This window comes from Oryzias latipes, chromosome 20 (assembly GCF_002234675.1).
Source record: "Oryzias latipes chromosome 20, ASM223467v1".
Taxonomy (NCBI): domain Eukaryota; kingdom Metazoa; phylum Chordata; class Actinopteri; order Beloniformes; family Adrianichthyidae; genus Oryzias; species Oryzias latipes.
In genome coordinates this window covers 19465145-19479446 of record NC_019878.2, presented here as the reverse complement: position 1 = coordinate 19479446, position 14302 = coordinate 19465145, and the positions used below count along the sequence as shown (strand labels likewise).

The following is a 14302-nucleotide window of genomic DNA, read 5'->3' as shown; positions in this document are numbered from 1 at the left end:
TACATTCAGAACGTCTTTGGAGATTTTGAGCTTGTGTTGTTATTTCTTTTTAGTATTTATAGTTTTTTTTTTTTATTTAAAACTAGCAAATTACCCCAAAACAAAAAAGTTCATTTTATTTATAAAATTTTTACTATTTTTTGTTTTCAAAGAAAATACTAAAAATGTGTGGGCCTTTCAAAGTGCCTGATTTTTTTGTCACACCTCTTCACAGAAGCAGATTTTTTAAATTTTAGACTAAAACTACAAAATCACATCGATTTTACATCCTTGAGACCCCTGACTGTAATGCAAATATCTGTTGCTATTTTTTTGTTTTATTAAAGGTGAGGGCTTTCTTTTGGGACAGGAGTGTAGACGTTGTCCACTTGCCTGCTTTTGTTACAGCAGTAGCAGATCCAGCCAGTCCTCACTTGTGCACATGCTGCATGTCCGTTCCCAGTCAGCAGCGTCGCAGTGACGGCTTCAGCTGTACTTCCTGTTTTCATTTGACTGCAAATCCTGCTCTGAATTTTACATGGAGTGTGCTCATCTATTACACCCTCATGAGCTCCACAAAAGGAGGCTGTGGGTCAGAGTGAGCACCGTCTGACTGAAGCACAAGGCTGCATGCTTGCTTAATCTGAACACCAGCTTAAACAAGTACTTACCTTCTGGAAAGAAACTTCTGTGCCTCAAAAGAACTTCTGCTTATTGACTTAACTTCTCGGGTTTCACAGAGTTCTCTGCACTTTGAAAGTGCTAAATAACAGAGTTTAGAAGGATGGATTTTTTAGAAAAACACATTTTTCCGTAACCTGTGTACTAAAAGTGCCTTTAGAAAATATATCAAATCTTAACTTTACACATAATTAATCCATATTTATTCTTGATATCCAAGTAAAAGATTGTTTTCTTTTGACTTAAAGGGGCGGCTGACAATAAAGAATAACAGCCCCGAACAAATAAATAATCTATTTGTTGTTTTGGTCAATAATGGATCCATTTAATTTCTCTAATTTATCTGATGTCCAACTATATAACAGTAATAGATCCTTTTCTCTTTGTATTCTCTTACAATAGTTTCTAATAAGATATATATATATATATATATATATATATATATATATATATATATATATATATATATATATATATATATATATATATATATATATATATATATATATATATTTATTATTATTATTATTATTATCTTAAAAATTGAAACGAAAACTTACTGATTCTCCCAGGGTTTAAACCAACTTTTGTAATATGCTGTCCTAAATAATAACCTTGGTTAGCTTTAAATATTGATTGGCATTAATATGCTGGAAGCACATCGTAACTTTTACTCAAACCTTACATAAAAACTATACTCCAGTTATAAATACTAATAACAGTCCATAAGCCCACTTTAAATTCTTTTTTTTCTTCCAAATTTAAAGCTCCAGTTTGACCAAAATCTCAAATCCCCGTTCTATTTTTGTCTTCAAAGTTAGACTCTTACGTTTTGGTATTTTCCTTTAAGTAAACTAAGTATTTCAGAAACATGTTACTGCATAAAATGTCCCCAGTGCAGGGGCTTTGCAGAAACTTCACTTCAAAGTGGGATATGTGAGACTTGAGGGTGTGCTTGCATTTTTCCCTAATTGGGGCTTATTCCAAACACACCTTGAATACCTGCTTTCCCTTTGCCATTTGACCTTTCTGTGAATTAAGATAGCAAGGCAGGGTTGGAGCTCGTCAACCCTGCGGTACATCTTAGTGAGGGGAGGCTGCACCATGACTAATTAGTAAATCTCACTTCTCTCTAAGGTGAAAAAGAAAATCATTTCCTTTGCATGGAGCATGGGGCTTGATGAGTAAATACCCACCTGCACCAAGTTGCACTAACTTAATAAGTCTCCCTGGACTTTGAAAAGTGAATATTTCATATTTCACTGATCTCTAACAGGTTTTCTGTTTTATATTTGACTTTTGAAAGCCTGCTAAGGTGGTTAAGGCTGCACCCACCGACTGCAGGGTCTCTCCTGTCACACAATGGCGTGGAAAGGTCAGGCCTAATGAAGTCGGGGGTGCGACCCTCAGTATTCAGTGACTATGCATGGACTCCCATCCCACCGCTGCAACCATGCCGGTTAATCCCTTTTTGATCCTAATTGATAGGCATTAACATGATCCTTATCCAGGAGCTGTGTTTTGTCTTCCACAGCCCTTCTCTCTGGGTGTCAGTGACACAAAGTGTGAAAGCGCTAAACCAAATGTGAAATTGATATTTTTCGTGTTTGTGTGCTTAAACTCTGCCTGTGTTTCAAAACAGTCGGACAGAAGTGCTCATTGTTCAGCGTTTGCCCTTTGAGGCTCAAACCAGGACTTAGCACATAACCTCTGGAATCCGACTGTGATGTGAATGGTGTCAGCCCATTTTTCAGATTGTTTTCCTTTGAGTCCCTTTATCTTCATCACCAGATTACTGCCTTTAAATATGAGCTAATTGCCCAGTAAAACTGTTTAAAGTCACAGTTTCTCACTTTTATGTAAGCATAGACAAGGTGTGACTTCCACAGTCCAGCTGTTAATACCAGCTCCCAGGAGCTTCTCCACACTTAACATTTGACCGATAGATTGCAATCCGTTAAATGTTACTAGTCATGGTGTGAAGCCTGTCAGGCATCAACTAACTTTAACGGGAGACATTTACAAGCTTTGCCTAAAGTAGCTGATGCATACAACTGATGATTATTTTGGCTTTAATCATTCGATTATTTCTTCGATTAAGCAATTAGTGCTGGTCGTTTTGGCAACATCCACGTTGGCTTCAGTTCTCTGGTGCTTGACAGGAAACAAGATGTTTCTGTGCTCGTCCAAACGAAGTGATTTCAAGGCTGCAGCAGAAAATTATGCTTTTTTTCTGTTAATCTTTATTTATAAACCCAACCGAACAATTTGCTATTTCGTCTCTTGATTCATTTTTAGAGATTAAGGCTGTGTCCGAATTCCCACTCTAATCGCAAACTACTACAAAACTATTTAGTGCGGCACTTGGTAGTGCCCTAGATTTTAAAAGCAATACGGACACCATGCTCACTAGTTTTTTTTTTTTTTTTAAACAGCGAATTTGCCGTCTTCGATTTCACAAAGTGAAAATCTAAATGATAGAATTGTTTTGCGATGACCATTAATGAATCCAAGGAGTTTTGAAGATGAAGATGAAAATGCTAATGGTTTATTAAAAAATTAAATGCAATTTTTTCGCAAAAAATGTTCAAACACAATGCATTGTGGTCTATTTGCCAATCTAGTGAGCATCGTTTCACACTGGTTTTTCGCAGAGACTTCTGGGAAATTTCGAGGGCACTCTATTTGGGAATTGTAGATTCGGACAGAACTACAAAATAGCAAACGCACTACGTTGTGCACTATGTGAAAGAGTTCGGACATAGCCTTACAGTCTATGCAAGTGTTTTCTAATGTTGAGGTGTTATGGATTTATTTGTTTTTTATTTACAAATGTATGTATACCTATAACTTTATTGTACTTTTTTTTGCAATTTTTTGGTGAACAATAGTCATATAAGCCACTCAGTTATACGTTTATTTTAAAAGATAATACAGATTAAAATGTCCACACTGTTTTGTTTAAATCTTATTGTCAACATGGGATTAAAACATTTTGAGAAGGCTTTCTTAGATTGAAGTTTTTAAAAGAAAACTTTTTTTGTATCAGAGTTGCACCGACTACATGAGAGAACATCTCTTTTTGTCTGTCCAAAATACTAATATATTTAATACATCGGGCGACCGGGGTGCAACGGTAGGGCGGCCGACCTCTGAAAGCAGCATTCCAGGTCCAATTCCGGCCTACCCGCCAGTGTGTCGAAGTGTCCTTGGGCAAGATACTGAACCTCTGATGGTAATAGGTTCAACAGTGGAGCCGCCATCAGTGTGTGACTGTAGAGCGCTTTGGGTCTTCAAAAAAAATTCATAAATACAATACAGTCAATCAAACCTATGATAGCATTAATGCATGTTACAACAAGAAAAATCTATTTAAACAAATTTTATTGTAAGGTTTTATACGTCCACAATTTTGGTGTTAATATACTAAGCATAGTGGAATATGTATAAAATCCTCATTACTTATTAGGAAATGTGTCTGATAGTAACTAGAAGCTGTCATCTTTATTTAAACTTCCTCCTGATTTTTTTAACATGTGCCGACGTTCATTTGTCCTAATTTTCTCACAAAAATATGAACACTACGTCAGCCTAACAGGACTTTTCTTTTTACCACAGGTTTAAATTAAGAACATATTCAACTTATTTAAGGAAGAAAAGACACATTTACAAGTGGAGACCAGCCTTTCATGACATCCCTTTAAAGAGTTTTGGATTATTTTAGCACTTTTTCACATCACAGTGAATGTCTTTGGACCCAAAGGCCTCAAATTTCTGAAGAGATTGTTGTAAACCACAACCATCATAACACCAAAGCACTACTGACAGCACAAAGACATCAGTTATTTCATGGATTGACCTTAATCTATATTGTGGATAAACAGTAGTTAATACTCGTAAAGGAAAAACAGTGACATCTTGGTTAGTTTTAAGTTTTTTAGGGACTAAAATGCTGCTAATCATATTTCCTTCTTAAGTGCATACATAAAAATGCTTCCACATTTAAAGCCTTTTATGAATAATCTTATGGGATTTTGCCTAATGTCCCAGTATGCCTAAAGCTGCACAATTAAAAGTATTCCTAGCTATTGTGCTCAACAGTGTGCAAAAAAGTCACTTTAGCTGTAAAGTGCCAGGTGTCATGTCGGTTCTTGTTGGTTTCACACAGCGATCCCCGTCCCTCAGTGGAATGCATGCCTCCTGTCTCCATAGGATTGAGTGCTATTTCCAGTTTGTTTGTTACAGTGAATAATGAGTGCTCTGTAAGGGCTGATAACATAATTTGAAGATAGATGGAAAAAAAAGACTTATTATGGAGTTCAGACACTCCAGATTGGGACGGCTCCCGTGTACTCCACTTGACTGGCACCACCTGCCCTCTTTGTATGTCACACTCGCTTCACATATCCCTCTGCTGTGAAAGGAGCCGGGGTCTGCCAGTCCTGAGCAACTCCCAGCAGAAATCTGAGATGAATCTGATGCTGTTGTTTAAATTACTTTACCTTAAACCATTCCAGCTCAGGATGTATTGGAATTTTGGTTGAGGAAAGATTCAGTGACAACAAACACAAGGGAGCTTTCTTTATTGTTGCCATCTTTGCCAAAACTGTAAGAAAGTAAAAAAAAAAAAAAAAGAAAAAGGCAGAGTACTGGAGAAAAAGTTTCGGAATACTATCTTTGTTCCCTTATGCTGTAGAAGGTTTCTACATGTGTGATTAACCTGAAGGTGCTCGTCGGGTGTTTTTTGTTTTGATCGGCAGGTGGAACAGCATTTGGTTTTCTTGCTTCTTTTCTTTCTTTTTAAAAAAAAAAGAGATATTTTTGTGGCAAATAGAGAGCAAAATTGAGCTTGTGCACCTACGATATGAGTGGTTTGTTTCACATCCATCTGTGGCTGCATGTGAATATTTTTACTCTGCCAGTATTTTTCTGCAGAAAAAAAAACATGCAAAGCAGTTCATGAATATGAGAACACTGGAGTCATTTGAGTTGATAGAAAACAAAGTTCTAACGTGCCAGTATTGCACAGAAAGTACTTGTAGTACTCCGCAAAACTGTCCAAATAGCACATATTTAATTATTATGTTTTATTTTCAACTGTTTGTTTATACCGCTGTATCTTGCAGCATCTTTACCCCAAAACAAAACCACAAGCCTGCAATCTTTAATTCTCTTCCTCTTTGCTGCTTTTCTGGTTCTTTTGATCAATACAGACAAGGCCAAAGAGTTAAATAAGGTACAAAAAAAAAAAAACCTTGATGCGGTTCAATTTACACATGTATGGAACCCATACACCTCAAAACTAAACACAAGAATGCAGTTTGGGGGTCTGATTTTGCCAGAGCCTGTTTTTAGGAGGCTTTTTGAGGCCAACAGTAGCTGATGTTTTACTGAACATTTGATATAATTTGAATATATTAATAGAGATAAGGCACCTTCATGCTTAGCCTTAAAAAAGCATGCGTGATCTGTAAAATATGGCCAATTTTGATTACATAAACTCAAAGGTGCAAGATTATACCAAAAAAAATGCAATAAAGATTATGACACGATTCATATTTGTCAATTTCAGGTTTTTTTAAATCATTTAGTGTAATTTTTAGTGTAATTTTTTACTTGACGCATCCCAAACCTTACCTGCTTCAGATCAGCCTTTCCATATTGTTTAGACTTGAATCACTTCCTGTAGAAGTGACACAGATGAACATATCACATGTGAGGTGCTTGCAGGATGTTCCCACATCACAGCGAGGAAAAGAGGCGCTTCTTGTCATGTGTTGAAGCAGGTCTTTCAAGACACACGCGCTAATTTCCGATCCACTCAAGGTGTATAGTAGCTGTCATGAATCCTACCAGCAGAAATTCACTCATGACACTCATTTCTATGAATCCAATTGTGGACAATCGGACAATTATGGGCAGGATGCGAAAGATTTAGTGTGTTATAAGTGTGATTTTTTTGTATTTTGTTTAAATGTGTAGTTTGTTGGCTGGAATGAAGATTAAAATGAACAGTTGAAGAAAAGGAAGGTAAAGTAGGACACGCAATTCAGTTTATCTATAAGGCAGCAGTGGATAGAATAAACTGTGTTGGGTTAATACAAATCTCCCAGAGTGTAAGGTTCCTGTACTTACTCTAAGGCTTTTTTGGTTTTGACTAAAACTCAAACTACAATCTAACAATATTTTCATGAATAAATCCTAACCTCAATCTACACTATAATCTGAAAAACCTTTTTCTTGAAAGGAAGTCAAAAATACCAGTCCATTTAAAACTTTGACCTGGAGTATCAGTTGACAACAAAATTCTAGTCATTTTTTTTCTGCTGAAAAAGCTGTAGAGTCTGCTCAATCCAACTGCATTCATCCCGACAGAAGCACTTAAGATCAAGGGCCCATCACCTTTGCCACTAATGAGGCTGTTTATTTGCCAAATTTTCTTGCGCACTGAAACTGAGTGGAGAACAGGCCGTGCATAGCAGATCACATCATCAACATTAACCAGAGTCCCAAGATGTTTATGAAAGGGAGAGTAAAACACTGAAACTTTGAGCATGCAGACCTCACTGAGGTCACCACAAAAGGACACTTCAAAAACGATGCAACAGGCTTTAACTGAACGTCATCTTTTTACAAAATTTCCATTTTGAGGATATCAATTAAAAGGCTTTGAAGGTACTTTCGGGCCACATTGAGTCTAAAATCGTGACAAAAATACCACCTCCTGGTTTGGCGTAATGGAGGTCAAGTTTGTCTGTGTGCGGTTCAGTCTACACATGTATGAAACCCAGTTTCACCTCAAAACTAAACACAAGAATGCAGTTTGGGGGTCTGATTTTGCCAGAGCCTGTTTTTAGGAGGCTTTTTGAGGCCAACAGTAGCTGATGTTTTACTGAACATTTGATATAATTTGAATAAATTAATAGAGATAAGGCACCTTCATGCTTAGCCTTAAAAAAGCATGCATGATCTGTAAAATATGGCCAGTGCCATGCAGTATCTGAGGTTGCAAATCAATTATATTTCAATCAGCATAATGTCTTGAAAATCCTTAGGTCTAGTCCACATATTGGCTTTTTAGTCACAGTTGTGCCTAATGTACTCTGGCTTGAATTATTTAGCTGAGTTTCTATTGACCATTGTTTGAAAAATTCAGGACCATCACACGTTTTAATGCTTTTAATCCAATTTCCATCTCAGATCTTGTAGTGTGAGATTGTTTTGAACTGATGAAGGGTCTGGGAGCATTGATGAGTTGAAATGAGGATGTTTTATGTATGTGTGGCCCTCCTCATGAGTATACGGCTTTGTTTGCAGATGTAGATAGCCTCCCAGTCTCTGCGTAAATGTGAGGGTTTACTGTATGTTTGCTTATCTGTCCAGCCATTGATTCACTCAGTGTTCTTTTCATTTAAGGCTGTGCACTGGCTGAGGCTTTTTTTTTCTCTTCTTCCCTGGGACCTTTCCTATTATTTTTGGACCAGATGGCGAGGGGCACGGAAGCACCTCTTTTGTGTGGGTGCCCCTGTGAAAGGAGGTTGTTCTCCTTAATGTAATCAGCATCACCGGAAGGGTCCATTTTGGTCCGTGAAAGAAGACAATTGGTCTGGACACGTCTAGATTACAGAATCGCAGGGTTCATCTCCCAACCCTGCCCCCTCTGACCAAGGGCCCGGCAAGGAGGATCCTCATCTTTGATCAGTGAAGGGTGGAGGTGCTGATCCGACCCCATGCAGGCCAAAGGCCACCCCCCCCACCCTGCCCTGTTTACCCTGTACTTGGCTGCTGCTGACACCTCCTTCCGGAAGAAGCCCAAGAGAGGTGGGGTGGTTTGGGCATTAAAAGGGAGGGAGCTGGGTAGCTGGTGGGGGGCACCATGACCTGTCTAGACACTGTTGTTTCTTGTTGTCGTGATGTTGCCAAGGAGATATCGTGAACTTTGACCTCGAAAGCAGTTGGTTAGGAGCCACATTGGTCATTCACAGAAGACTTTTTTTTTTCTTCCTTTTTTCTATTTTAATTTGCAGGATTGGAGGTGGGGATCTGGACGGGAATGGATGTGATCCACATCAGACGCATCCTACCTTAGGAGGCCACAGCCAGGACTTTTCTGGCTAAGCTGTCCCATGAGACCAGCGACAGTACAGCTGCCTTTTTCTTCCACCTGGATACACCTTTGAACATTTTCTTTCCCAATCACAGTAAGTAAACTTATATTTTATAAGTCATTTGGTTAATAAACAGTTTGCAAAAACGCCTTTCTGCATCAAACCTTCTCTTTTTAAGATGTTTTGCTTAAGTTGCTGTCTTCATTTGGAGTCTTTTATCTTTAACATATCATGCATGATCTCTATTAACCATTAAAAGGTTGAGTGCAGCACCAAGCATTCCTTATAAAAGATGCTCTTCTGTAAAAAATGTGCACTCTTCTAAGTTGATTCCTTTATTTGGTGCAAACAGTTGGATGACGTGTTACTGAAGGCTCAGATAATCTTTGTTTTGGCTTGAACCTGATCGTTTGGGATAATGCGAAATCTGGCTTTGATGGTAAAGCTGCTCCTCAGGAGAGGGTGTAGTAATTTCGCCATCATGGCCGTCGCCAACACCAACCCCGCCCTCTCGCCTGCCACTCAGGAACAGTTAAAATGGAAGCATGCAGCAAAATGAGTGAGAGGGAGAAAGAGGGAAACGCCCACCAGTGCGAGCTAAAACACGGTTGACTGAGCTGAACTTCGCTTCGTTTTCCTGCCCAAACCGTGATGAATTTCTTTTTGGGTGCGTTTAGGTATCCGACTATAGGTATAAAATGGTTGATAAGGCTGGAATCCTCTAATTGTTCACATCTTTTGTTAGAGATTTATTTTTGACTTAGTCAATGAAAGTGTGCATTCGGTTGCTAAACAACGAGAAACACCAGGTGCCAAACAAAAGCTGCCTTTGGCGCCTTTCACAAATCTGGCTTCATCTTGATAACATTGTGAGACACTTGGCTATAAATCACATTTCTTTTATATTTACATTTTTTCTGTTTATTTGAGTTAAAATATCTACTTTCGAAGTGGCAGTTCAAGATTCACTTACGTATTTCGCCATGAATGGATATATTTCCTGTATTTTCTTAGCTCAAAGGCTGTAAAAAAAATTGAGAAACACAAAACTACAGTCTGCATCATCCAGAATAATCCCTGAGCTAAAGCCTTTTTTTAGATTTAACAGTAAAAAGAATTTGTCTGCAGGTTTGCGGCTGGACGGTTTTAGCGGAGTGTGATTGAGGATCTATTTGCTGCAGCGTTGCAGCAGTTTTGTTTTAAATTCAACTTTTATTGTAAATTTTTTTTACATGCTGTATAAGATCTATAAGCAAAAACACAATTTTTTTTTGAATATCAGGAAGAAAACACGTCGAAACAGAGATTATAGAAAAAAAAGACATTGAAAGATTGTATCTACATTCAAAGAATATTAAAAAAATAAATACATTTTACCAAACAGAATGATTTAGTGGTTGACTAGTGTTGGGTAACATTTCTGTACTTTTTATTGTTTGTTTGCTGAAAAAATAAAAAAAGTTACAAACGTTTACCCCATTGGCAGATTATCTTTAAATAGGCAAAACAAATAACCTGTCAATGGGGTTACAAAAACGGTCGAAACAAGAATTTTTTTTTTTGTCAGAAAAAAATTCGAATCACTAAGAATCACATATTCTTAAAAGAAGATTATTTTTTTAACTCGTGATAAGATTATTTTCTTGCAAGACACAAAATACAACCATTTTTCTTGAAACTAGATTTTTTAAAACTTTCTTCAGATTTTGTTTTCATAAGGGTGGATTCTGTAAGGCATCAACGTTGTAGCAGCTTGCTTTTTCATTTTGGTTACTACAGAATATATTATTGTTATAATTATAAAGTTGATATTTGTATCCACATGATAGAAAACAGATTGTATCTGTACCTATATCCACTCTTACTGGCTGAATTATGGTGTTCCCTTATAAGCTAGCATTTATTGTTTATTCTGTAAAATCACTTGTTTATTACAAAGTCAACGTTTAAACCTGCTTCAGGTAAACAACTCTTCTATAACATGTCAGTATATTAATTATTTCCGAGGTAACATTTTCTTTCTGTTTGCTGAGATGCCACCTAGATCTGGAAACTTGTCTGCTGCTTGGTGCAGCCGTTAACAGAGACTTCCTGATCACATCGTCACTTTCTGCTTTGTATCACATCACTGTGAAAGAAAAAAAATGGCGTGACTCATGTGTGCTGTCTTACTTTGAGCATTGGTCACAGCCGTGTTTGTCTTCTGAGGTGATGCAGTGACGTGTGAGTGTCTGCATTCGTTTTCTAGAGGGAACAAAGTGCTGTGATCATAGATTAATGAAACCCTTTAGCGAAACAGCTCTATCTATGCATGTGCTTATTATGTCATCTAGCTAACACCAATTAAAAGCTATACGCTACACCAACCCAATGCTTTTTCAGAGAGCTGAAGACCCTTTTAAAGTCGCTCAAAGACGTGTACGCAGTCTTAATAAACACCGAAATTAAGGATTATACCCAATCATTTCAACTTTCACAGGACTGGCTGCCACTTCCTAACAGCTCTATTGCAGAGAATCCCACATGTGTTCTGCAGAGGAGAGAATTTGCACATACAGAGGTAAATGTCCACCTTTTTTTTCCTTTTGGCTCTTCCTTCTCACCCTGAATGACACTTTATTATTGGCTCTTGTTGTGGTTTTCTTCCTCTCCACCGTGCAGGGAGCTGGTTGTGGACTAGGAGGAAGATGTCACACTAAAGATGGGTTTTGGTGATGATGTAGCTGCTGTTGATGCAGCATCGAGCTCTCACTTTGTGTCTCTGTCAACTATGATCCGTAACCACAAAGTGAGTGACAGGCCAATCCCCGGGGAACCAGGGGGCCTGAGGTGAGTCAGATGTGTTCTTGACCTTGTCTAACTGTGTGTCAGCAACTAACACAAACTCAGTAAAGAGAAAGAAACACAACTAAAAGTCCAGAAATGACACAATCGCACATGAACATCTTCATTCAGCATGTTGAGAAGCAAACAAATCTACTAAAGCTATGTGTTTTTTTTAACTCTGGATTTCAAATTCTCCCTAACTGATGAGTTATGAAATTATCATTACAAAGCTCATCGTATTCTCAACAACACCATGAATTGCTTTGTGTACACTCGAGTTCCACTGAATATTTTACTACTGCAAACCAGTTTGAGTCGTAAACATACTTTATTCTCAAAGCTGTTCAACTTTTTTACTTCACTGCTTCACATGCAGACCATATAACATTGCTTTTTATTCAAACATGTCAGAAAAGTTGTGTTTTTGTGTTGACTCGATTCAACACAAAATCATCTAAGGTATGATGGTTTTGTTTGAAAGGAATCGAACTTTTTCGGCATTAAACTTTGATGGAGTTCAGGACGTCTTTCTGCTCCAACCTGGCTATCTCTTTATTTTTTATTAAACCTTGTAATTAAATAAAAGTTTTGTGAACTGCAACTCACACTGGTCGTTTCTTGTTTAAATAATTTAATTCCATGTGTAAAAAATTTGATATTTTTTTACTTTTTCCCAATTTTTTCTTTTTTTAAAACACATTAACATGTGCATTATTGATCAAACTCTTGATCTTTTTGATTATTACCTAACGTTCTAACACATGGATTCATTTTGTAAGCAGAAATAAAAACATATGCATTGATGGATATTGTGAAAACTATGTTGCATTAAATGCAATAAACAATAAAGTTGCACCTTTTTGCTTGGATAAATGTGATTTTTTTTTTTTTTTCCACATGCATGTTTATTGTAGTTGAGTAATTTCCCCAAACTAGTCATAAAACTGCACCAAAAAAGAGGAAAGATTACAGAGTTTTAAAATGAAACAAATGATGCAACTTGTGCAATCACAACTTAAAATTAAAGGGCAATTTTATTTTTACATTTTATCCATTCATCACTTTTAGAGTTATTTTCTGCATTTAGCTATTTTGTGGTTAGAGCCAAAGCCTTTCCCACAACTTTTGCCAAAGTAAATGCTCTTAACTTTTGTCCCCAACCATAACATAACATCAGGGAAATATTGAAAAGGTTTTCTTTTTTTTCTTTTTTGGGTCCTCAGTTTCTTTTAAGTGAACTCAAGGAATTCTCTTTTTAAGAGTCACTCAAACACGGTGTGAGAAATGAGTTGCCCGGGTTTGACTTCACCAAAAAGCATCCAGTTTCTATTGTCTGCCAAGTCAACTTCTGCAGGCCCCAGCGCCCTGACTTCCATACATGAGAGATCAAGGGTTACCAAGGTGCTTTGGAGGAAGGAGAGCTCAATGTGAGTGGGGACAAACTAGTCCAGAAAATACTCATTTCCTCTGCTTGTTTGGTGGGGATTCAGATGAACAGATTTTTATCCTCCCATCGCTGTTACTAATGAACACTGTTGCTTCCCTTTGGAGGGCCCTGTGGCCGCTACCTGTCGCCTGCTGTACAGTATGCGGCTTGTTAATTCTCTGAGTTTGGCCAAAAGAAAATTTGTTCAGACTCTTGTTTATCCGGTAGTACCAGACAGAGGCACCTCATGTAGAAAAAAGGTAAAAGCAGTTCTGTCCACCTCTCATTCTTGCCAAAAAGTTCAGCCACTGAGCCACGGCATTAACTTGTATTCTAACAAGATTAAAATATATTCGTCCTGGGGATTAGCATAGTTAGGTGTCCTTTTGCCTCTTTTTTTTTTGCCTGCACTGGTGCGTTGACAGTGGGCTTTGATCTGTGTTGCGAGGCAAGAGTCCTGGCTTGGACCTTACCATTCGAGTGCCAAGTGTGAAATTGGCCTGATGTCATCCCCATTCTTCACCTTTTACATCTTTCACCACTTTAATTATGTTTCCGCCACAAAGCCCGGGCACCTCTGAGCAGATTCCACTCTGGCCGTAGGAAGAATTTAGAAACTGTGGGTAAATGACACAGTAGGGGAGGGGGAGGATGGTCGGAGAGGTCATAGCAGGATGGGGCTCTTTTGTGTTTGGAGGTGGACATTGATAGTTTCCTGATGGATCCAACACATTGATTTTTACAGCATGAGAACTCTCAGGAAAATTACAAAAAAATGAATTGTTTTGTTTTAGTTTCCTTGTGTTTGTGTCCAATTATTCAATTATCTTTTTAAAAGCGTTCCCAGAGGTCTTTTATTATAATTGTGCTATTTTAGCTTAAATTCCAAAAATCTGCGTTGTTTTCTAGAACATAGTTTCTGCAGAGTTAATCAGAAATTCATTTCTGAGTTAGCATGGAGTAAGTCTTCCCCCACTTCCCATCATCCCTTTGTTTACACTCTCTCTCCCACTGTTTAACAACCTCAATCTAACATTACCGGTGAAACAAAAATAGCGAGGCATAATGAAGCTATCCAGTCATACAACTCTGAGCCAGATACCAGCTCGGACGAGGAAAACGAAGACGTGCATGGACCTATTTCTCTATAGGTGATGCATCAGAATGGAGCGGAGCAGGTTTGCCATTGTAGGTCTTAGGTCACACGTACAAGCTTTTTACATCAACATGTTTTCTTCTGCTCTTACTTCATAACAATCTGAATAAAGAAATACTCAGAAAT

The 14302-nt window shown here is 37.8% G+C and overlaps 1 long non-coding RNA gene across 4 annotated transcripts in view; it reads left to right on the top strand.

Moving 5' to 3' along the window:
* LOC105356694 overlaps window positions 1–14302 on the top strand; it is a 28717-nt gene that overhangs the window by 5098 nt on the left and 9317 nt on the right. For 2 of the 4 annotated variants that reach the window (XR_002292592.2, XR_002292593.2), the window contains exons 2-4: window positions 8688–8861; window positions 11248–11328; window positions 11430–11597. This is a non-coding gene — a long non-coding RNA (uncharacterized LOC105356694). Of the gene's footprint in view, window positions 1–8687; window positions 8862–11247; window positions 11329–11429; window positions 12455–14302 lie in introns of those variants that run through there. The other 2 variants (XR_002292591.2, XR_910785.3) reach the window with 1 other exon arrangement.